Consider the following 25,917-nt stretch of genomic DNA (forward strand, 5'->3'; position numbering starts at 1 on the left):
TTCCTCCAGATTGCCATAGGGACCAAGTCAAGGGATTACCTTGCAAATGACTAGAGATTCAGCTTTTGGAGACCCTGGTTTCAATGCTTTCAGTGTTCCAAAATTTTTGATTTTTATCACACATTCTAACCTGTTTATGCTTTCAGTCAGAAATAATCTTAGTAACCTTGTGTTTTCTGCCTACCCTTATGAACACAAGCAGAGAACACACACATCTGGACAGCCAAAGGTCAGGATATTTTGGCTTCTAGCAAACTGAATATGCCCAGAAATGTTTCCTGACACTGAGGCTAAGAACCTTGACTTGGCTTTAGATACTAGGAGGCTGTGTAGAAACTGACTATTGGAGCCACCTTTAGAATATTTTGACAGCCAAATTCTATTGTAGAACTGTGTAGAAAGGCTGGCAAAATTCATGCCAAAGAAGATAATAACAACATAATGACCCTGTAACACACTCCAGTGCTTAGGAACCTTCCCGAGACCATGGGTTTTCCTACCACGTGCAATCTTTGTGCTGTTTTCACCTAAAAATTGATTCAGGCACATTTCTGACGCAGACTTAAATTGTTAGAAGCTTTTAATATTTTATATATAGTTTTAAACTGTATTTACAGCAAGAACATAATATTGCAAATATGGGTTTTATGTCTGTGCACAGGGTCAGAACAAAACTTTATGAACCACTCAAACCACTGAAGCCAGGAATATGTAGCTTATTATAAATAATATTAAGGTTATGAGAAAGACTAACAGCTAAATCAACCTGTCCACTTCCGTCTCAGTGAGCCGTTTGTATAGTTTCTGAAGGCAGTGCTTGGCTGAAAACATTTTTTTTTTTTTTTTTTTTTTTTTTTTTTTTTTTTTTACCACCAGTGCCATTTTTGAAAGAATTTTCCTTTGTTAGAAATTGGAGTAAAAGAGGAAAACAAGATTGCATTTCATCTTTGGAAGGGAAGAAACAAAATTCATATTTTCAGCAGGGAAAACATATTGCCAGTTTTGTTTCTCTCTCCAGGATAAAGTAATTTCAGCCTAGTACTCTCTGCTTCGCTTTGTCTGGGAGAAATATCAAGGTTGTTTTTTTGGTGTGTTTGTGGGGCTGATTTTTGCTTTTTGTTGTTTGTTGGGGGTTAAATAAATTATGTTGTTGTTGGGGGGGTTAATTAAAAATTCCTCCATTGTGTGATTTTTTTCCTCTGTTAAGATTGTATATTCTGCTAGAAAACTTGAATGAGAACCTCCCAGTCACCTTGAGTTTTCTCATTTCCACAAAGTGACTGAATTCCAGACCAAGTTACTTATTTTCTGCACTTACCATTCAGATCAGCAATTTACTAGGTATTCAGAACATAGCTACAAAATTTTATTGAAAATAACTTTCACTTTAACTCAGTATACATGCATAAAAATTATAAATCAGATTGGATCTTTCAAGGATTTTTTGATTTTGTAATTTTTTAGAGTGCTACTTTTTTTCAGGACAAATCTTTTCATTTCTAACATGAAATCCCTGACCAGGATAGCACTAATTGCATTGCCTAGGCACATTGAGTAGGGATTTCATTTCACACATCACAAACTATCCACACAACCTTGTCATAGTAATAATTCATACATATATTTTTCCCAGCAAAGTCTAATGTCCCTATCCTAGTTTCACAGTCCACTACTCTGAAACAAAGCTCAGTTAAATCTTAATAAAAAAGAAGAAAAATTAAAAAGATTAAAAGGCTTGGTGGTTTCTCTCAGACCATTATCCCTGAACTTGATAAAGGTTTCTGCAACTTCAGCTGGACTAGAGGGACAGGACTTTGCTAGTCATCAAAGGAGGGTGCTGCTGATAACAGCACATTCAAAGGAAAGGAAAATTAGGTGTAGAAAGACAAAGAATATTAGAGTTAAGTGACCATTACAGAGTTTAATAAAATTTTTGGTTTTATTCACTGTTTTTAGGAATTAAAACTTTGAATTTTATTTTTTTTAATTGATACAAATTGCCTTTAAATCAAAGACAATTAATTTTAGTGCTTTATCTTGAATAGGTCTCGGATGGTTGCTAATTGTTTTCTATTGATTTCATGCACCTGTTTTACCTCAAAAACATACATTTCAATGAGCAATAGGATGGGAATATGGGAAATTTCCATTTGTGCATGTGGTATTTCATTAGATGTGTCATAAAGGTCTTAGATTTCCTTTTGAAACACTTTTACAGGTCATTGTCAAAGTCAAAATACTAGTTGCTCCATTGACCTGTTATGGTGTTTGCTTCTGTATATTGCTTTTCGCCTCTATCTCTCAGGCAGGTGCACAATAAGGTGAAATGATGTTAACTCCTCCTATTTGAAATATTGTGGTTTTTGTTCAGAAAATTGCTTTTCTCACAAAGTTATGTGATGGTTTGTTGTGGTTTTAAATCCACTCTTGCCTGTAAAATTTCTTGGGGGGAAAAAAAAGAATTAAAAAATTACAATAAGCCAGCCACCAGCTGCAGTAATGTCATGAGAATATGATAATTATTGGAACAATTGACATCAAGATTGCAACATATTGGATGCAATGTTTGCATGAAATCAAAACAATTTGCACCATGTAATGATATGCTTCTCTTTCAATGTCTTCAAAAGCAGCTTTTGATTGAATATCTGATTACTAGAAAAACTATAGCAGGTATTTAAAAGTGTGCATTCAGAGTAATACAAATTTTGTTGCAAAGTAAACCCTTTTTCTGCTTTGGAACCAGAAATACAGTATACGATAGCATACGATTTTTTCACAGGACCATTGGGAAGACCTGGACCATAATAAATTTTATCTCTTGATTGTTTTAAATGTCTTTTAGAAACTGCCATTTCACTCCAACTATTTTTAAGAGATTCTGAATCTGTCAAGATGTATTTTTTCTCTCTATTTATTCCTCTGGAGGGGACATAGCTGTTCAGGTAACAGTCATTGAAAACCTCATAGCACAGGCATATCATTAATGTTAGCAGGTATGCTATCACTATGTAGAAAGCAACTTACTGTTTTCCTGAAATTTAATGAACTTTACTGGTTTGTGAAGAAATTTAGTGGATTTAATGAACACACTTGATTGGGCAGTCTTGGAAGAAGCTTTGCAGGCATTTCGATAGTTTTGCAAAACATTTCTGAAACATTTTATCCTGGATATATATTGCTTTCTATGTTTCAATGTACCGAGATAATATTTAATGTCCTAGAAAGAATGAACTTCTGATAAACAAAAATCAAAATTGATTTTTTTTTTCTTAACTATTTTAATATTTTTACTACAACTTGCATTCTTCAAGATTATTTGACAGGACATTTCAATTTCCATGTCACAAACAGCAGAGTACTGTTGGGTGCTAGCTCAGCAGTTCAGCTCTGGATGTATATAAGAAGATGTTTGCATCTTAAAATGTGTGTGCTTAGGCATCTATAGCTCCATTAAACCCGTGCTGATATTTCAGACTTTTCTGACACAAAATTAGCCCTGCTACTAACAAATTAAAGTATGCTTTCATTGTAGCATATTTGTTTATGGTATCTAGCAATCTGCTCTGCCTGAGTGCCTGATACAGATGAAACCATTGCCTTCTGCTTGGCAAGTCAAACAAATGCCACTAAAGGATTGTTAAGCTCTGATAAAACCATACATTAAAATCTGTGTTCCTGGACTCCTCTCTTTGGTGCATCTGTTCCAATCCTCTGAGCATTGAAGATGGAACTCTTCAATGGATTTCTATAGAGTCAGTGGGTCTTTTTCTGATGTCTGTTGGTAGAGTCTGCCCTTGGCTGGAGTATTACAGAGAAACAGCAAACACCCTGAGCTGGCTAATTAATGGAAATACAAAAAGCTTACTGCCAGGGAATCAAATGTTGGCAAACAGGTCCCTTTAGGCTCTTTCTGAGAAGGCTGGCAAATGCAAGCTGTCTACGCATTTGGCTTGGGATAAAACACAACGCCAGACTAAGGCTCTTTAATTTTCTTTTTTTTTTCTTCCATGTAAAAAAATCTGCAATGGCTTGCATAGCTTAGATTGACTTGAAGGCAATTATGCAGGGTGCAGGCCAATATGGAATTCACTCTGCACAATCATATGTTTCATATTGGGTTGTCATTCACTTTGTAACTCCAGAGTATAACTCAAGAATGAGCCTGCCAAAGAATGCAGGGTTACATTTCTCTTTAAAGTAGATAAAAAAGTGAGAAGAGTATAGAGTCTATGTTGTGAGGCTAAGAGAAAGAAAAAAAGGACCATGGAAATTGAGTGGTATGGTTTCAAAACTGCATGTTCTGCAAAAACCCCCAACCCTCCATTTCCCAATGAGATAATTCTTTGATGTGCCTCTAAGCTAACCCGTGCTTTAAGTCTGCAGATCTGCCCCTTACAGTGAGAACCAGGGCACGCATGAGTTTTTTTGACTTTTTACCCACAAAACAGGGTATCTATCTTCACAATATAGTACTGATTTGGTGTACAGAAAAAAAGAGCAAATTATACTTATTTTTCTTTTATCCACCAGCTGTGATGCTGAGGAGTTTTCCTTTGGAGCACCTCATCTACCTTGCTCCACTCCTCCACTTTAATTTATTTAAAATATCCTCAGAGAAAGATCTACCAGCACTGAAATGTTAGTGTAACTCTGTACATCCAGGAATGAAATTATGAGTCTGCATAAGAGCAAAATAGCCCGTTTTGGCATAGCTGACATCTTAGATGCCAGAATCTTAAACTGGCATATGGGTTGCGCCCCATTTTCATATATCTGATCCCAGTTATCATAGAATTACAAAATGGCTTGGGTTGGAAGGGACCTTAAAGATGATCTGGTTCCAACTCCCTGCCATGAACAGGGACATCTTTACTAGGTTGTTCAGAGCCTCATCCAGCCTGGCCTTGGACATTTCTAAGGATCCTTATTGTAAAGAATTTCTTCCTAAAACTAATCTAAATCTAGATCTAAATCTACCCTCATTCAGTTTAAGGCCGTTCCCTGTTGTCCCATCACTACGTGCTCTTGTGTGAAGTCCCACTCCATCCTTCTTATGAGTCCCCTCTAGGAACTGGAAGCCTCCTTTATGTACAGCAGACATTTGTATCATGTCTTCTTCCATTTTTAGTGCTTATCTCCATCACATGGGGTCTGTGCTCTTTCTATTTGTACAAGAAGTTTCTGATGTCCTGAGTTTGACCACGTGCAGCATGGAGAAATTTCTGGTCTCAGTAATTTCTGCTGCTATGAAATCTGATACTCAGCCAAGTACAACAGTCCCTCTAGTCGTGCCCTGTCACCCCCATCATCAGTCTGTCTCAGTTGCTCTATGCATGAACCATTGAATAGCTCCAGCTGGGAGGATCCCAAGAAAGGGTTTGAAGGGTTCATCAAGTCCAATTCCCTCCTCCTCACAGGGGTATGTAAAACTAAAGTACACGACAAAGAACATAATCCAGACCTTGATGTCCCAGTAGAACTGCACCTACATCTTGACAGCTTCACATTCATTCTTATTTGCCAATGTAGAAATTTCTGTGCCCATCACTTAGACTATCAATTAATTTATTCCTCAGGCAAACAGAGAACAGAGTTCACACTATCTTAAAAAAACACCATTCTCTCCTAAAATTCCATAGCCTTCCTAAATAGCGAAACCTATTAAGACTGAAAATAGTTTCACCTCCAAAATTGTCTAATAAAGTCAAAATAAATCCAAAATATTGGTTTTCAGTCCAGTTTATTCACAACCCATTTTGATTTAGTACAAAAACACCATCTTCATTCTTTATTTGATATTTGCTCTCAAACTGCCTTTTTTTGGTCCCGTGGTGATTGCCACCTACTGCTGTTGACAATCTGTAATGTAAATAAATTAGGCTAGACCTTGGCAAACTATTTAGGTTTTCAGATGCATGTTCACAAAGAGTAGGCAGGCATTTGGAAGAGACATTTTCTCTAAGTGACACAATATGCATGTGAAGCTGTAAAATCAATACACCATTCACTGAAAAGGAGTTGATTTTCTGAAAAGTTTTCTTGATTGCCTTTTCTTTAAAATGCTTTTTTATATATCCCTAATTGATTACGGGCTTCTCTTTTGTGAAAACCATTAATTAAAATGTCTTTGCACTCAGAATAACTTGTAAATAAAATCAACAGTTTGACTATGCTCTTACAATGAAACTTTTGACTAAAAAAATAGAAGGAAGAAGTATGGAATTCTACTTACACTTATATGTGTGAGGCAGAGGCACACAAAATATGACAACTTCCACTTGTATTTGTCTTTAAGATAATAACCGAACCTTGTGAGTCTTCATTTGATCAAGGACTATGTCAAAGGAGTGTTATTTACAGCATCAAGTATTAAAACTTACACTCAGAACATTGAAAATATTTTTGGTTTACATAAATTAGTTACTTTCTTGCTTTGTGGCAATATGTGGCTTGTCTGAACTTAATTTCTAATCTTCAAATTCTGATTTCTCAGCTGTTGAAGTGTTGTAAGTCTTCTAGCAGTTTATTTTGGTAACTCTGGTATCTAGAGTAAGATTTTGGGTATAAAGAACAATTGGGAGCACATTGCTCAGGTCAGCTTTTCCCACAATGCTGTCAAAGGAGGAATTAGCTATGGACAGCACAAGCTGTTATTGCAGCTCAAGGGAGTTCCTTGCAAACTACAAGCCAATAAATTTATGCTGAGACACTTTAAGTCCCAGTTTTCTGGGGAAATGCTTCTTTCCTTCTGTGCTGTTGAGAGGGCAGGTGATAGCTAATACTCAAGACAAGACTCTCCCCTCTGGAACTAATTTCCCCCAGTAAAGCAGCAAAACCTGAAGGCATAGAGAAAAAAAGTGAACACCAAAACTGTCCAGACAGGCTTTTGCCTGTGATAGATTAGTATGAAACTTCAGGCTGCCCTTGGTTTCTGTTTGAGGATGTGCCTTTGCATTTATGCTTGCCGAGTAGTATTAAAAAAAAAAATTCAGCCAGCTATTGGTAAATAATTTAAAATCTATATCTTATTTGTTGGAAATATTCTTGGACTATTGACAATGGAAGTGTGTTGTATTTAGGCCATCAGAAATGGCTCACTGGTTTACACTGGTGGAAACAGTCTAGAAAGACAGAAAGGGCTCAAATATCTCTCAGCTACTGCTCTACCTCAGCTCTTTAAGCCTAAACTAATACTTTTGTTGTGAAGGCTGGAGATGAAGATGAATTATTTGTAATTACTAAGTATCTAGCTGTGTGATTTTATGTTCCATATTTTATAGCCACTAATGTGAGGATATAAGAATTGATTCCCATGCACACCAGATCTGCAGTTTAGTGCTTATTATTAAAGCCCTGTGAAAACAGAGGTGAAGATCACTTTTATGTTCTAAATTCTCCATACACTAAAAAAAACCAGCACAATAACTTAAAGAGGATAAAATTTCAGTAGAAAAATAAAATGTTGGTCTGTTAGACGTAAAGGGAGTTTTTTCTGTTAATGTCTGCTTGGAGTTTTGTTTCATTTAAGCATTGAGAATCCCCACACAGAAACAACTCCCATTCTGTTTGTTATTATGCAGAGATTAAGTGCTTGAGAGGTACTGCTGTCTTGATAAACCTTGATTTCAGACAAGGCATAGAAAGAGGGAAATACTGTTATTCCCAGTTTACAAAAGAGACTGATTCAGTAAAGAGAGATAATCCCCAGTGAGTGGACCACTGCATTTTGTAGGACTCCTCATATGTTTCAGAGTTCACTGCCTGGGAGCACCATTTCAGTTCATAGCACATATTTAAGCACACCAAAAATCAGGTGCATTTATGATTCCCACTGATTTTAGTGGAATTTCAGTAGTCCGCATGCTTAAGTGCTTTTCTAGGTCTGAACTCTCTCTGCTTTGTGTCATCTAAGCTGTACTGTCCTCTGTATGAGCACTGCTTCTGTGCCTGAGGCAATCTGGGTATTTGCAGTTCTTTCAGGAAAGATGAAGGAAGGTGAATACTGCTCAACTACCCCTTGCTATTAACACCTTTTCCTTTTTGTATGCAGCAATTAAATTACAGTATTAAAAAAAAACCCAAAGAAACAAACAAACAAAAAAAAAAAAACAAAAACCCCACCATATTTAAAAGAGTAGACAAATCTATCCACACCTTTAAATCCTATAGTTCTTTGGAACAGACAGGTATTCAGATCTCCATGACCACTCTCTGCACTCTCTGTCTTTCATCTTCTTTTCTTTGCCCCTCAAGAATTTTCTCAGATTTTTGTCTTCTTTTTATTTTTTTTTGGCTCACATATTTCTAAGAACTGGATCATTGCCAATTATGCCATGCATGCTGGAGTGCTGCAGATTAAGTAGGGTTAAAAGCAGCTTGGTCTGCCAGCCAGTTTTCATCAGTGCTTGTTCAGTGGTAGCTACCATGAGCCTTCCTTCTCCTTCCCATCTGCAAACTGTGGAGATAAACCCAAAGACAGGACAGAAGCGTATGGCCCACCAAACACATCCCATCCATGAGCAATGGCAGATCTTCAGAGGCCTTGAGAGATCTCCATTTCTAAAGATATCCAAAACTCAGCTGGACACAGTCCCAGGCAACCTGCTTTATCATAAAATGATAGGTTTTGGTTGGAAGAGACTTAAAAAAATAATCTTTTTCTTTGGGCAACCTCTTCTGCCTGAATGCTCCTGAGCAATGAGGTTGGACTAAATAATCTCAAGAGATTTATTCCATTTCAAGGATTTTTGATTAACAATTAGCACATTTAAATAATATTTTCCATGATCATGCATATTCAGATTTGAAACAGTCAGACTTACTATGTGTGTGAAGAATAGCATTACTTTTTACAATCCGTAACTGATAACAAAAACTTTCACCTATCTTTTAACTATAAACTTAAAGCATAATTATCTGACTAACTAAACCAGTTCAAAAGAACAGAAAGAAATATTTCTGGCATCTTTAATGTTAGAAGATTTAATTGTTTTCACATGAGTAAGGAACTCTGGCTGTACTATTGACATCTTCAATGTACTACTGAAAGCAATAGTGCTCCAGGAGTTGGATATAGAAATGACACAACACTATCTCTCCCTGGGAAATGCAACTCTGTTTATGATCAACAATTAAATATAGAGATAGCGAGATAGGGAGATAGGGGTTTTACTTCAGAAACTCCATGTTGCTTTCAGGATTAGGGTTTCAATGGGTGATCCACCCATTCCAGAGGGAGGGAGTGAGGAGGGAATGAGTTGCTTATACCTTGCTTAACTAGATTAGACCACTGAATTCCAATATCTTGTTTTACATATAAACAGGTTGCACTCAGCTAAAATTTCTCAATCAGACAGTCTTTGATCTTCCTATTCAGGTACTGAAATGTGTCACTGGCTTGGATTAAAATATCTATAGGGCTTTCAAAACTAGCCTAGGAAAGAGTCCTGTCAAAGTGAAAGTATCACTGTCAGTTCTGCTACTGTCTTTTATATTGAATACAAACAATAAAATCACCTTAAACTAGTTTCCTTCCTTGCAAATTTATAATGACAGTGCAGTGAAGTAATGGCATTGTAAAGCCTTTTTGATGGGTTCAAAGTCAGTCCTTAACGTAATAGAACCTACCCTTCTATTTGCTAAAGCAGTAGATCTTTCACAAGGGCTGCAGTATTAAAATAAATTAATAATCGTTGACTAAAACCGAAAATGTTTTCTAAATATTAGCACGTTTTATAAAATAAAACCTTTTTTTTTCTTTTGCTAAAATTTCACTTTTTAAGACACTCTTGGGCATAATAAACTGAAGGTTGAAAAATATGTGTGACATACTAGAGGAAGAATCAACCCTGACTCTCTGTTCATTCTCAGTGAATGAATTTCCTGTCTGACAAATATATTTTTTTCCTTAGATGTTTGCGCTTTCCAAATATTAAGATCCTTTAAAAGTTCTCATTCCTTCTGCATGAAGAAAGTGTCACTAGCATCTGACACCTTGCCTTTTAAAGCATTTCTCAAAATAACAGCAGTTTCAGGAGACAGGTCTGAGGGCACCCAATATGCCTAGTGAGTGGAATGATTACCTCAGAGAGTAGAATCACGTTGACTTTTGAGATTAAGTACCAAGAATACAGGGCATCCATAATGAATTGTCTCTTTTAAAAACTAGACAAAGCACTCCTAACTTGTGCATAGAAAATTAATCCCCTTCAATTCACTTTTTTATATTTCAAGTGTCCTATGTGTCCTAACCCAAATGGTCAGTCTGGGCTCCTTTGGATTTTCTGAAAGGAAAGCAGCACAGTCAATATAAAATTCACCTGACCTATTTTATGTGTCAAATGGAGATCCATGGAAAGGAGACATTGTCCCAACTCTAATTTTGCAGAAGTTACACTGGATTTACAGGAAAGGCATGCTCATTCTGGAACTGTCATTTAAACTTGTGAGACCAGTGTACCAAAATAATACACTTCTTCCTATGATTGTAGAGTTTCAAAAGTTATTTTGGACTCAACTGGCTAAAGAAAATAAGATAGATTACTAAAAATCTTTATTTTTTAAAAAAATCATCAGAGTCTATACTAAGGTAGCATTTCTCAATGTCTTTCTATTGTTTTGAAATAGTATGATAAATTTTAAATGTCAAAGTTAAAAATGTGTATGTTGTTAAAGATCATAAACACTTATGCTTTAAATAGTTAAAACACAATACAATAAATTTAATAATACTTACATCAGTGATTCATTTCTCCGTGCTTCTTAATGACATAATTTGATACCTGTAAACTAGGACTGCCTCTCTGCTTAGTTGCTATTTCAGTCTACAATTAAAAATTCCAATTAATTAAACACTACCCAAAAATATATCATTAAAGATTTTATATTATCATTAAACCCTGAAATCTGTGGAAGATTACTCAGTTGATATTAGCCTAGGAGTAGAAATTGCAAGTGTCTAAACTCAGCTACTCAAAAAAAAATTAATAAGTGATATGATATTATGAGATAGTTAGATGAGAACAACATTTACAATGTTGTTCCAAAAGCAGTTCTGACAGGAAGAGATAAAAGCAAACTAAAAATCTCTAATATATTTTAAAGATTCAAAAGAATTTAAACTGTGTTTTTAAGAGAATCTGATTTTTTAAGCATAGATTAGAAGCTGGAAATGGGTCTGCTGCTGTATTATATGGATTGCACAGGAAAAGCAGGATTTAAGTGCACTGACATAGGATCTTTTTTAAGGATAACAATTTGGAATGTGCTGCAGGGTTTTTGAATGAGGAGACAGAAAATATGCGAGAGACAAAAAGAAACAAAGGATTTTCTCTACTAGCAAAGTGCATTTTTTTATGGGAAATAAGCAGGTTACTGAAACTTGTTTCACTAGCACTGGTACATCTCTGGAACTTCTGTATGTCTCTTGGGGAGAACAGATGAAAAGAATGCAGGCAAATAGAAATAGGGACTTCTCTAAAAGGCTAGGACAGGAAAAAAGATGTTGAAAATTTGCAGAATGCTGTCTGAACACACTAAGTAATAAACTTGATAGTTACAAAATGAATAAATGAATAGAATAGAATAGAATAGAATAGAATAGAATAGAATAGAATAGAATAGAATAGAATTAATATGACTATTATTTTGAAGTGACCTACAATAGTCCAGTCTAGCTGCTTGACTACCTAAGGTCTGACCAAGTTAAAGCCTGCTACTAAGGGCATTGTCCAAGTGCCTCTTGAATATTATCAGGTTTGGGACACTGACCACTTCTCTAGAAAGCCTGTTGCTTGAGCAACTCTACAGGAAAGAGATGTTTCCTAATATCATACTTAACCTCCCTTCTTGTGGCTTTGAATTTTCCCCCTGTGAATTTTCCCTGGATAGCAAGGAAATCAACACTTCCCTCTTTGGGGAGGAGCCATAAGGTCACCCTTCACCCATCTTTTCTCCATATCAGACAAAACCTCAACTAGTTCTCACAGCACATTCCTTCCAGCCCTTTCATCACCATTATCGTCCTCTTCTGGGTGAAAATTCAAGGATATTTTTGATAGAGGTTTATAGCAGGGGTCAATAGAAGTCATCTTTTGCTAGACCGATTGCTAGAAGTGGAACATTAATCCAGTTGTCACACACATAAACATTTCCTTGTATCTGAAATAGAAAAAAGAAACTCCAGACTTAAAGTCAAGAGAGGAACAAATGTGCTGGTTGGTCTACCTTGAAGGAAAAATAGTCCAGTGGAGTTTGGATATTACCAGGGAAAGAAGATAAAGTAATTATTATTTTCAAGGTAAAATGAGGAGACAAGTTGTTTGTAACTTGTGTGACATAGAGCTTAACACCAGCAGATCCCCACCACTGCCATGGTAGATAACCCCACAATAGAAATGTCAGCATTTATGGATCTCTCATCTGCACGTTGCAGGATGTAGCATTTTCATCCTGGGTAGCAGTCTCCTCATGGTATCAGCACAGGATAAGCCAAGCAACAACTACACAGCAAGACAAACTCATCTAATCAATCAAGAGTGGAAACACCCTAGTGAAAATAAGGGAATGTTTCTTACAGAACACTCCCGCTCTCCTGGTTCTCAGAGATGACTTAAAAATTGCTCTGAAATGAAGAGTCTGGAATATTCATGATTCTGTTCAGGATCAGAAACAATGAGCTAAACAGAGATTGATCTTTGCACATATTATATTCTACTTTCCCTGCAGTGACAACAGACAATGACTATCTATCTTTCTGTTTCTCAAGAGAGATTATTATCCTATGGCCCTATTAACACACTCTCAGACCTTTGCTTATTTCAAGGACGGCCTAACATAAGTACATTGAGCATTTTTTTCTTAACCTTAGCTTCAAGGTTTCATGTTTGCAAGAGGGAAATGGATGCCCCGTTGCTTTTCTAATTTTTAATAGGTATGACTAATATGATGACAGGTTCTATCTCCATTTAAATGGTTCATCTTCCTTACTACTGCAGTGCATACATAGGAGAGAAAACTCACAACTAAATCATCAAAATTCATATCTTCAGTAAATTGTGACTTTAAAGTTCCAGCATGCAACAATATAGGCAGATTATAAAGATGTCTTATCAACAGATAGACATATCTCTGAGACCTTTTAATCCAGAAAATCTGTATTCCAATAAGTATGTAAGGAATGTGGGCCATTTTTGGAGACTGTATATCTGAATCCCATATTTTTCAAAATGTGAGGCTTCATGAATCTTTATGCTCTCAGGCCTTTCTGCATTGTGATCCCTCTTAGTTCAAGCTCTCTAAATGGGAGGGATGGAAAGAGTTTGAACAGGGCTCAGGGACTTCAATCCAATGCTTAACAAGGACTGTTACATCTGCTCAATAATGTATTTTAGAAGGATCTGCCAGTTTAAATGGGTGTAACTTTTCCAGAACTGTATCACCATGGAAACAGGAAAAGATCATGGTCTTTGCACAGTCCTTGTCTCTTTGTCTTCTCGTATTGAACTCCACAGGGGAAACTTTCCGTTATCTTTATTTTACAACATTTTAAAGGGTCATTCTACAAAAAGGAACAATTAACTCACCAGAAATACCTCTAAGACTTTCAACAAAACAAGTTTTAGAATTTGGCATCCATGGCTGGTTTTCTATATAGATAGAGATATCTATAGATATTTTCTATCTTTTGACTCTTTTAGAGGAAAATACCAGAAGTTAGGGTTTTTATTTCTCAGACGTAAAATCCCCAACTGTTTCAATTTCACAATGTAGGGAACTTTTTTCCTGGAAAATTCTGTCTTGATTACATGTGTGAGTTGATCACTGGTGTCTAAAATTTGGAGCAGCTCTTTTTGGGTGGTGCTGTTTCACCAGTTTTACCTGAACTTCACATATCTTTCTTTGAAATGATTCGTCATGAGGAAATTTTTTTTATAAAATTAAAACAAAATAATAGAAACTGTCTTTCTCATCTGTGTTAAAAAAATCTATATATAAGTAGGCAAATTGCTTCTTTAATATCTTCTATGTTTTCTGAAATTTCTTATCCCTCATGTCTTTATTTCCACCTTCAATTTTTTTCTCAGCTTCATTTAAGAACTCTTTAAATTCTCCACCTTCCCAATTAAATTTTTCTTAAATATCTCATTCTCTCTCAGCTTCTTAATATGTAAGAGCTGTTAAAACCACAGTTACTTCACTGAGCAAAAACCCATTTTTTGCATGATTATTTTTGTTTTATTTTTTAACCAACCTTGGTTTATGCTACAGCATCTACTATCATTCAAGTACAACACCAAACCTAAATTGATAGAAAATAACATTGATCCCAGCAGGACAATGCAACTGTCTCCCCAGTTTTAAAGAAACCATAAATGACCCTAGCTAGAAAAATCAAGCAGCAAGTTGATTAAGGCAGAATGCAGCTATCTCGGGCTTTTCTGTAGCATCTCCTTAATTTCCCTCTCCTCATCAACATTAAGATTTTTTTCCACTCGGTAGTGACATTTGCCTCCAGTGGCACTCTCCTAGCTTTGAACACAGCATTGTTAACTGTGACTCAGTAGCTGTTTTTTGCAGCTAATTTGGATCATTTTAGCTTGTACATGTCCAGTTCTATATTACAGCTGTCATATTCTCCCTGATACATTGTAAAAGGAAAATGAAGATCATTCAGAGTACAGGGTATAGGAGGCTCTAAAGAGCAATGGATTCAATATCATTGCTTTTGTGTAATTAATATCAAGAGCAATTCACTGTGAATAATATGAAAATAAATTTCCCCGTCTAAGTTCTGGCTTGGAGGTTGTTTTATTAGATGTTACACTAATACAAATGAGCAGAACATATTTTTTATTGTCTGATCATTAAATTAACAAGACGGGGTGGTTTTAGAAGCCAATGCCATATACAAATGGACTTAATAAACAGGTGTATATGTTTTGTTTCAGATGGTGTTTTAATGGCTGTTCAGGTTGTTAAATAATAAGTAATATTTTACGCCTCAGAAGATATCTCAAGGAATAAAAATAACAAACACAAGACCCTAAACATGGCTGTTTGAACTGGCATTTCTTTTTTGAAAGTCATTAAGGGTTGAGCTGTATTTAATACTTTAATAGAAATATGTCAGAGATACGACAATGTACTACTAGTGCTTGTAAATAGGACTTTGCCCTTTCTTGTCTCCTCCAAGAAGCCATCCAGCTTGTAAGAGAATGTTCTCAGCAAATAAAAGCTAAGTCACTGGTTTCTCAGGGATGCTGTTGGTGGTAATTAAATTGGGCCTTGTATTGTCCTCTGAAAACTTCCCCTTTCATACTCCTGTAAACAAATCTCAGATTCATTGTCTAATATGTTACTGAGGTAGATCTGGACCAACTTCAATGATCTCCAACCGCCAAGACTTTTCTCGGTTCAGGGTAAACTCACTGAAGTCATTGGCATGGTTTTCAGTTCCTACTGCTATAAATTAAATTATTATTAAAAATTATATTGCTAGTAGAAATAATATGAAATAAGTGCCTTTAGTCATGATCCTAATAATCCAAATGTATAGATTTTTTTCACTACTTCATTCTCTTTAAACATCCCAAAAATGTCAAAACAAAGTCATAATGCAGTTTAAGTACAGAAGAGAGGGTAAAAACCCTACAGACTTCATTTTTACTAAAATAATGAAAACACCTAATAGGAAGTATGAGAAGGGTACTGAAGCTAGAACGTCAGTGTTGATAAAAGAAGAACAGGAATTGACCATTGGTGGTAAGGGTCACACATTTCCTTCCAACATATTCTAGTATTTGTGGTAGAAAACTGGATGAATACAATGAATTGTCCAATATACTTTCAATGGAGTATTATTTAAAATAGAGTAGGCTCCAAGTAATAGGGGGTGGTGGCGTGGGGGGGGGGGGCAGGGGTGGTGAAGGAAGAAATCCAACCAGGAAATGTCCCATAGTGATGAAAAACATCCTCTTTATTCTATCTTTAGATTTTCTGATGTTCCAGTTACACTTTTAGACAACTAACTTGAAGGTACTATAAAAAATATGTGTCCTCCTGTTTAAATTTTGCTTGGCTAAAAACATTCATGATGTTATGAAGTCTGCTGAGAAGCAAAGCTGAATGGTGAGTGTGTGGTATAAAGGTAATATTCTTTGAGGGGAATAATGTGAGCCATATTGTGCACACTATGTTGAATCATTCCATGAGATTTATGTCAATGCGATAACACAGCAAATATTGTTTGATGGAAACCAAACTGAATAGAGTTCTTCTACCTTGTTTCTTTAATAATGTCCTTTAAATTATCACTGCCAGAATTTCCTCTCTTGAGGGACAATTTTGAGGCTTTGTGACAAAAGATGAAACCTTTATTGTGATAAGGCAAAAATGTAGTTTATCTCTGGCACAATTCACCATTTCCAGCAGATAAATTGTAAGCCTGATCAATGATGTCACTCCACATGTATTAGGTCTGTGTGGCAAAGTTTTGGTAGCTAGGGCAATGCAGGGATGGCTTCTGTGACAAGCTTCTAGAACCTTCCCCTCTATCCAAGGGAATCATTGCCAGCCCATGGAAGGGATTCATGCTGGAGCTGTGTGTGAAGTGTAGCCTCTGGAAAGGTATCCCATTGGAGAAGTTCATGGAGGACTGTCTTGTGTGGGTGGAACCCCACACTGGAGCAGGGAAAGAGGGTGAAGAATCCTTCCCCAAGGAGGAAGAAGTGTCAGAGACAGCATGTGATGAACAGCCCCCATTCCCCTTCCCACTATGCAGCTGGTGTTGGGAGAATGCAGAGAAAATGGGGAATAAAGCCGAGTCTGGGAAAAAATATGTGAGGGATTTTTTTTTTTCCAGTTAATGTGTCATTAGCATGTCTTGGAGACAATCCAAAACTAAACAAAAATTAGATTAGGTCATATAATCATTGATTATTTCCAGCTCTACCAATTCTGTCTCATTTACAAGTGCAGCAGAGATCTGTGCTAAATTATTGCCTATGCATTTTGTGGGATTGATCCTGTACATAAATTGCCATATTTTCAGAAGCACTCATAGCTTTGCAAATGCAAACTTGAGCCAGAAATTGCTGAAAAATAATGCACTGAATATGTGTGGGAATATATGTAGAGAAGAGAAATGTTGGTCTGGAGTGTTTTTGCAACCAGATGTTGATATTTATATTAAAAAAAAAAAGCAGCATAATTCCTGGAAGGGGCTTTTCATGCAAGACTTTAAAATGGAATGAAAATTGATGGTAATTTTATGTGTTCCAAATCAGTTAATTATTTCAGTGGCAAATGAACTTATAGTTGGTGATGTCCACAAACAGCAAGGCTAGCTAACCTCAAAATTATATATTCAGCCTAGTTCTGAATATCTCTGTCTGGAAATTTCATCATTTCTCTTGCCCCCTTTCCAAGCGCTTGACTGCTGTCATGATGAAGAGGTTTTTCTGTACATTTATCTGGAATTTCTTGTGTTCCAGCTTGTGTCTTATTCTATACACATCCATTTCCTAGCTGAAGATGGCAATAAACTCTCTTTTTAAATTCAGAGAATAACTTACTTTGGAAGGAATTTCAGAAGCCCTCTAGTCTAACCACCTACTCAAATCAGGTCAAATTAGAAAAAAAATCCTTATGTTTATTGAAACTATATTTTCTGCTGTTGAACATCAGGGGGTTTCTGTCAGTCCACCTCAACAACCCGTTGAGTTCAGCCTGAGAGTGTTCAGTTGTTGGATCTACATGCTAACATTCCCCAACTTTATCAGGAAGCATCTAGTTCTTCCGTTCTTGTTGAAGGTAAAAGTCATAAATATCTGAATCTAGACAATGTGATTCCCTTTTCTAAAACAGAAAAGATGATCTTGCTTCTATAAAACTGAATGTTTTACCCAATCCAAAATTTCCCCTTAGATCCTTATTCTGATTCTTTTAAATCTTAAAAACAAAACAAAACAAAAGAAAACAAACAAACAAACAAAAAACCAAGAAAACACCCACACAAAAAAACCAAAAAAAAAAAAGAAAAAACACCAACAAACAAACAAACAAAACAAAAACAAAACCAAAAAGAAACAAACAAACAAAACCAAACAAACAAAAAAAACCCCACAAAAACCACAAGGAAGAGTAGTGTTTACCTTCTATTATTGGTATTTCATTTCATTAGCTTCCATTTTTGGCTAATGTAATTTGTAAAGATTGACAATGAAAATAAACAAGCAAAAGATCTCTAATTTATTTAAGCGAGCATCCTGATAAGATGATATTAAAAATGTTATAAATGTAAATATGAATATTAAACATACATGTATAACTTTTGAGATTTTTTGCCTATCATGTGCATGTACAAAACTGCATAAAGTATGCCGAAAGTAAAAATGAGGCCCTGTATCAGCACAGGCCTTTTTATAAAGGTAATAATGTAGTTTTCACCATGCCATATTGCCAAATTGATAGCAGTATTCAAAATTAATGGACTTTGTAGTGCAGTGGATTAATGCACTCTGTGCATATTACATAAATCTTCCTGAAATTTCATATGGAATCTAGCACTAGGCCAAATGTGAATGACAGAGGATGACTTTTCAGTCTCTGGGCTGTACTAAAAATTACACCTTGACATTATTCATAAATAAAATTTATTAGCAGGTCAGGTTCATCTGGAATTCAGCAGTTTACCCTAACAAAACACCCTAACAAAATATACGGCTAATATAGATTTTAAAGAATAGATTTTTAAATAATAGATTTTTAATATTTTTCTCTTAGTTTCTGTAAATAAGTACTTTTGTGTGTTTTATGAAATGTGATTCTAAGTGGATAGAAGGCTTTAATTTCAAAAGGAATACACTTTAAAGTGTTGATTTTATTTTTATTTTTTTGTGCTATAGTCAGTTATCCCCTTCAAAAATGCTTGAAGGCTGGAAATGTATGAACTAAATTTTGCCCTCAGAAAATCATGTAAATGCTCAAAACAAATACTCAAATAATTATGCCTCTTTGGATTTATATTGTTATATAAGAAGAATCAGAATTCAGCATCACATTTCAATTACTGCAATGGAACAATGTAAATTTGACAGAAGAAATAATTCTTATAAGTATTACATTTTTTTACTTAAGATATTTTTTTACTTATAGATTATTACTTAACCTATAAGTAATAGATTTTTTCCTCTAGCATTATTTTATAGTATTAATTTATTTTGATAAAATTTAAATGTGTCCAAAACTCAGTTATTATAAGCTTTTTTGTTGTTTCAGGGTGTGTTTAAAAATGGAAACTTTTGCATCAAAACCCTATGAAATGCACATCTGCTTTCAATAGTCTCATTTCTCAACATATATAGGGAGGTGATAGTCTTCTTCATTACTGTCAAAATGAATACCCATTATAATGAGCTATTTTAGCTTCCCACCCCTGCCCTGGAAATGTTCTTCTCTTCAGTACCCTGGAGCAAAGCTGGCCATGCTTGCTTTCTCTGCCAGCTAGGATTTTCCTTACACAAGGAAAATTCCCAGGAGTTTTACTAGCTCAGCATTAAGCTAACAGATCAGTGTAAAGGAGCTATATCAGGAGCCAAAGGTTTAGATCAATACAGTTTGTATCCCATCATACTGCTTGCAATCTTACTTGCAAATTGTCTTCTCTACTTTTTTTTCCTTTTTGCTTCTTAATTGCATAAACATAATATTTTTTTTCATTTTAATAGTGGCTGAAGGTTTCAGAATGTTGTTTCAGAGGTTCTACTTAAAACATCATTTTTTACATGTTGGAAAAAATTAAATCATTGTATTCAGCTTCCAGGTACTGTTCTACTAACATTTCCACAGAAAACTTTTAGAAAAATGTGCTCGCTGCTGCCTCCTACTACCAGGATGCTATGCCTCACTCTCCACTATTCTGTTCTTTGCTATATAACTAAAGTCAAAGAATCATTGGGAAACATGCCATTTTTAAGATTGGAAAGACTCTCTGAGATTACCTAGTCCAGCTTTCTGTAGGACCACCTTCAAATTCAGACCAGGTTGTACAGGGATGCACTGAGACTCTCAACAATGATGGAAACTCCATAGCCTCACTGAGAAATCTCCTCCTGTTAAATTACTGTCATCACAAAAGCTATTATACTAATATTCAAGCTGATTTTTCCTTTTTGCCACTTGTATTTTTACTGTGGACCTCACAGGTAAGACTATCTACTCTGTCATTATTTCCTTTGTCATTGAAGACAGCTTTTTTTTTTAACCCAGCTAAACACTTTCAGCTGTCGCAATGCCTCCTTGTAGGTCATGTGCTTCAGTCACTGATCTTCTTGGTGGCTGCTGCTGGACTTTCCTCAGTATACCACTCTCATACAAGGGGGCACTAAACTAGGCATTGTACTCCGGATACATTCTTATGGTAGCTGAGCTAGGGCGAATCGCCACTTTCCTCACCTGAAGGCATTTTTTATTGTCAAATATCCTCAAGTCCTTCTTGGCAGGAATCTTCTCGATTCATTCAAGCACTGTATTAAAAGAAACTGGAAATTTCTGGGATTATTGTGTGACCATTTTAGTCAATATGGCTAATGTCTTCCATGAAAACCAAGACTAATGAACAGACGATTTCAAGGAGGCATCAGTCACTGTCTCTTTTTGATCAGACTGACCAGCAGAGGCTTGACATAACTTCACTATCTCCTGTGATCTCACCTCTGATCATCACTCATAAGGTCTCAACAAACATTATGGCCTGTTCCTTTGCAGAGCTCCATATGTATTATTCATGCAAATGCTGTCCATCTGTATGTATCATACATGTACATCCACGCTTGCATTCATCCATCATTGCTCTCTGCTTTTGCAAGCTGTTCCACCAGTAACTGCATAATTCTGTTATTGTGCACAAACTTTCAGAACAACCTTTTGGTGATTTCCATGCATGTATTGACAGGATGAGTTTGGGTTTACAGTTTCCTACAGGCCATTCCAATTATCGAAATCACCAGATTATTGGCATCTAATATTCTCATGCTAAATGAGTACTGTATTTTAACTTATTTTCCACTTGCTTCCATGCCTTTAAATATACTCTCTTTTAGAGTACAGTCTTCAAAATTTGGAGTTTAAGGCATTTAGTTACATGGATCACTTTTATTATCCTAACTAAAGATATTAATCTTGCTTTTTTCAGTCATATGGTGCCTTCCTGTCTTGAAAGGTTTGTTCTAATCCTTGTGCCTAGATTACACTGCCATATGAGGGAGACATATGGCAACACAATCTGGGAATAGGATAAAGACCACCAGATCATGTCACATATCTTGCATACCAGCTTCTAGTAACTGGTAATATAAAAGTGAAAATATCTAATCTCCTCTTAATACTTCAAGCCATACCATTTGTACTTGATGCTGCTTTACATCCCATTTCATTTTACCTGATAAAACTAAAATTAATGTAGGAGCAACTGAAATTTTTCTGTTGCATTATATTTGCATTCTGTGGTTGGTACTTTTCTAATGTTACTATATTTGTGATATATAGATCTATCACAACTTCTGCTACTGTGCTCTAAATTTCAAGACTTAAAAAAATTGATGAATGTAGACATTAGCATTCTCGTGGGCCTGGCCATCAATATTTCATCTTAGGTAAACAGCAGTTTTGCCTAATTTATTGGTTCTCATTATGTCTGGCATGTAGAAGCTAAATTCCCCTCTGCAAGGGAAATTGCCCATCTGCCTGGAAAATGACCTTTTGCGCTCTGCAAATCAGTTGGGACACAAATCAAAAGGGGCACAGTTGGTTAATACTGTAGAAAAATTACTTAATTTGTCACTAACTAAATTGTCATGAGTTTGACCCATTTTGAGATTAGTTAACATTTGCTTCCTTTCTCATGTTTCATGCATAATTCATTTGGATTCTCACCATACTTGTGCTATGCTTCTGGAGTGGGGATGGTCTGTATAGTCGCTCTTAGGAGCAATAGTAACACAACATTTGTCAAAGTGTCATAGTGAACAATGAAACCTTGTTATATGTCACTCAAAGAGCTGAATGAAAAGTATGCCATTTTATATCCAAATCTTGGAAGGTGAAAGACAGACAACAAGCTTTTGTTGCTTTGATTGTCTTCCAGTTTGATTTGTTCTCTGAGAGGTCCCAAAAAAGTCAATGTTAATAATCCTGGTTTTGATCCTGCTCTGCTGGAGGGGTTGGGAATTTCACCAGTGATTTCACTGTGAACAGAAATAAACTGCAAGTGAATAAAAATTGCTCATGTGTAAGAGTTCACAAGATAAGATCATCAAGGGCAGAGACTATCAGTTTTGTTTGCATTGCACAGTATGGGAGATATTCTTCAAGCTGCGCCAAAAAAAATACAGAAGAGTTGAACGCTGCATGTGACACAACATTGCTGTGCTGCAATCCCCACCAAATAAGAGGCCAGTGCATACACAGGAAAAACAGGCAATATAAACAGTTCAGTTTGGCTACAGAAGTGTACATGGGAAGTAATAATTTCTAATTTAAAAAACCCCTCCAAACTGAACACTTGTACCCTCTCTTTGGACAAATGGCTTTTTCTGTGCCTCTTTCCATTTTGCCTTGTTTAATTACCTGGATATATGGCTATTTTCCTTGCTGTTATTGTGATGAAGTGCCTGTGCCCACAAATCCTAAAGACAAAAAAAACATTTCACTCATGTATTGATCATATCCTAAATATTTAAATTCCCTGCTGTAACCTATCTCTTCTCAAAGTTAAAATTTAGACACATTCCATCAAATCCAACTCTTTCAAAGAAAAATTAGAAGAATCAAATTTCATTATCAACATAAAACTTTCAACAAAGCAAGCAGTATAAACTAGACTTTCTTAAGGTGGGAACATCTTTACCATGGAGTAAAGGAACAGAAGTATCAGTGTTCACTAGGTTTAGCTGTCCCTTCATCCATAATTCATCTTTACTTAGAATACAAGTCACTTCTTTGGGTGTAAGGTGACTCAAGGCTTCTCAGCAGGGTAAATTGACTCTATTTAGGCATTTCATTAGAAAAGATATGTGATCAAAGATGATAAAAACCCAGGAGTTAATCCAAGGATGACAATGTAAAAACATAAGCATAAGCTTTGCCATGTCGATATACAGCCATACTGTCAGTCATTGTCAAAACCATAGAGCGGAGCAGCATATCTCATCTTTTCCTGTCAAAATGTTCCTTCTGACAAAGGTCAGTGCCTTCATGACATAAATCTGTTATCCTATTATTGTCATAAGTATCACAAGAAGAAAGGAGTCAAATGTTTGGAACAGATAGAGTCAATGCAACTTAATTCAGGAAAGGGCCATATTTCCCACTTCCCTTTGTCAGGCTGCCAGCCATCAGCATGAGCTTTCTCTCTCGCAATCTGTTTGTGTTCCAGTGAGTAATAGCTTTTTACTGGCCTGGAAAATGACTATCCCGTTACTAGCAAAGTGCATTCATAGGATCAAGAGCCTTTTTGAATAGTTAAGTACATTGTGCCCTTTAAATAGACCAGACTTCAGATGAAAGCCTTAAAACTATGTCCAATCTGTTGGAAAATTAAAAATATAGTAAATCTAGGGTTGAAACCAGGCATATTTATGAGCTACTCAAATATACAGTCATTCAGAATAGTTTGTTACTCAGTGGAATTTATGAGGGCTTTTTTTTTCTTCATAAGAACCAACATCTCCAATAACTCATGCCCATGTGTAATAGATGGAAAATTAAAAAAATATATGTTATATCTGGCAAAATTTATCTCAAAATGATCACAGAATTGTTTAATTTCACTTCTATTTGAAATGATACCAAATCACCATAAGAACTGTGTGCATGACTCTCTTCCCAGTAATGCCAAGGTGAATGGGAGTAAATGGAACTGAAATCAATAAATGCTCATGAATTTAAAGCTACAGAAAATTGGAATATTGTGAATACTGGATATGAATATAAATTGGCTAAAACACATAGAGACATGCTTAAAATATGTGGGGAATTAGAAATAATAAATATCAAGTTTTCTGGATGGGACTGGCTTGTTTCATGCAATGAACAAGACCAGGCTAAAATATGGCTCCTAAGTTGTATTTATGTGATCCATGTGACTTATGATTTTATTTTGAAATAGTTATAATATTATAGCCATGTTAACATAAACTTAAGAAAATGGGGGAATACAGTCACCCAGAGTTTACAATCTAGTGTAAATTGCAGAGCAAATTCTAGTGTAGAGTTTGAAGGATCTGATTATTCAGCCACGGAATACAGAATTGCGGTGTTGGAGAATTGATTGGACTGTTTTTCATCTCTTACTGGTTAACTTTGTGATCCACACAAAATTACATTTTTTTTCTGTTGAAAATCAAACAAAAGCTTTGCAGTTTTGATATACAAACCACCTGCTGGTACCTCCTTCTGAGTGAAAGGGTCTCCAAGATCTACAACTCTAATAACAGGAATTTGAAAAATGAATGATAGAGAAAGTGTATTTTTTTCCTTGCTTGTTTGACAGCCTATCTCTTCTTACAATATGCAAATGGAAAAAAAAATACAGAAACTTGAAAACAAAATTGCCACCAGTTTAGATAAAATAGAGAAAACATGGTCAATCCTGTCTTTAGACCTTAGAGAAATTAATTTAGACCTTCTTTCCTATCCACTTGCTTTTCAAATACCTCAGTCTTGCCTCCTGCATTTAGTAATACTGGTGAAACTTTCCTGGTGACTGTCACACCACTTTTCAGTTTTCAAAAAACCAATATAGTTCCCCACAACTTCCTTCCTCAAGGTATTTTATGGGTTCCAGCTGTAGCTCTAACGTCCTCTTTACTCATGCTTCCTGTAAGTGCTCTTTCTCCATGATGTAACTGGCAGATGTCAATGCCTTAATACACTTGGAAACAACCTTAAGGGAGCAGCAGGCATTACAGACTTGTGTAGGTGAGGTACAAGATGTCCCCAGAGAGAGGAGAAGACTGAGGGAGACCTCATTGGGGTCTTCAACATCCTCATGAGCAGAAGCAGAGAGGCAGGTACCAATCTTTTCATTTGTGATCAGTGTCAGGTCTTGAGGGAATGGCATGAAACTGAGTCAGAGGAGGCTTAAGCTGGATATCAGGTCAAAGATTTGTCCCCCTGAGGGCAGCTGGCCACTGTAACAGGCTCCCCAGGGAAGTGCTCTGAGCACCAAGCCTGACAGAATTCAAGAAGTGTTTGAGCAGTGCTCCCAGGCACACCGGGTGTTACTCTTAGCGGTGGTGCTGTGCAGGGCCAGGAGTTGGACTTGATGGTCCTGATGAGTCACCTCCAAATCAGCATATTCTATGATTCTATGACTATGAAATCTTTCCACTGGCATCTTCCAATCTACATGAAGGTGCTGGCACAGTATTTCTGAATTATGCTGTAAATTTAAGCAAAAATGAGGCACATCGGTATTTGGATCTGCAACAATGAGCTCTGTCTCTGTGGGCAGCAAATTTGATCAGAAGGTCAAGACTGACCTCTGTATTTGTTGTTAGTTATTAGGAAAAGATGTATTTTAAAAGGGTCTTAAAATGTGTGCTGTAACTTAGGCGTTTATTGTGTAATAACTGGGATGGTAAGAACAGTTGCATTGAGATAGAGATTGCACTTACAGACTCATGCTCTCAGCCTTTAAGGACATAAGGAAACTGAAAGTAAATCAGTGATAATCCAGCTCCTTACTTTGAGGTTCTTTCATCCCTCCCAGAACAATTAGTGATGCATACCTGAGTTGTTGAAAACAAATGTCCAAGCCTATCCTTATACTACTTCATTTGGTTATTTCATCATAGAAACACAAAGGCCAAGGTATTTGAGTGAGAAGTTCTCTAATCAGAACTGATAGAAATT

General features: G+C 36.0%; 1 protein-coding gene across 3 annotated transcripts in view; it reads left to right on the forward strand.

The window, feature by feature from the left end:
* TENM4 (teneurin transmembrane protein 4) overlaps positions 1-25,917 on the forward strand; it is a 1,559,611-nt gene that overhangs the window by 464,524 nt on the left and 1,069,170 nt on the right. The window lies entirely within an intron of this gene.

This window comes from Passer domesticus, chromosome 2 (genome assembly GCF_036417665.1).
Source record: "Passer domesticus isolate bPasDom1 chromosome 2, bPasDom1.hap1, whole genome shotgun sequence".
NCBI lineage: Eukaryota > Metazoa > Chordata > Aves > Passeriformes > Passeridae > Passer > Passer domesticus.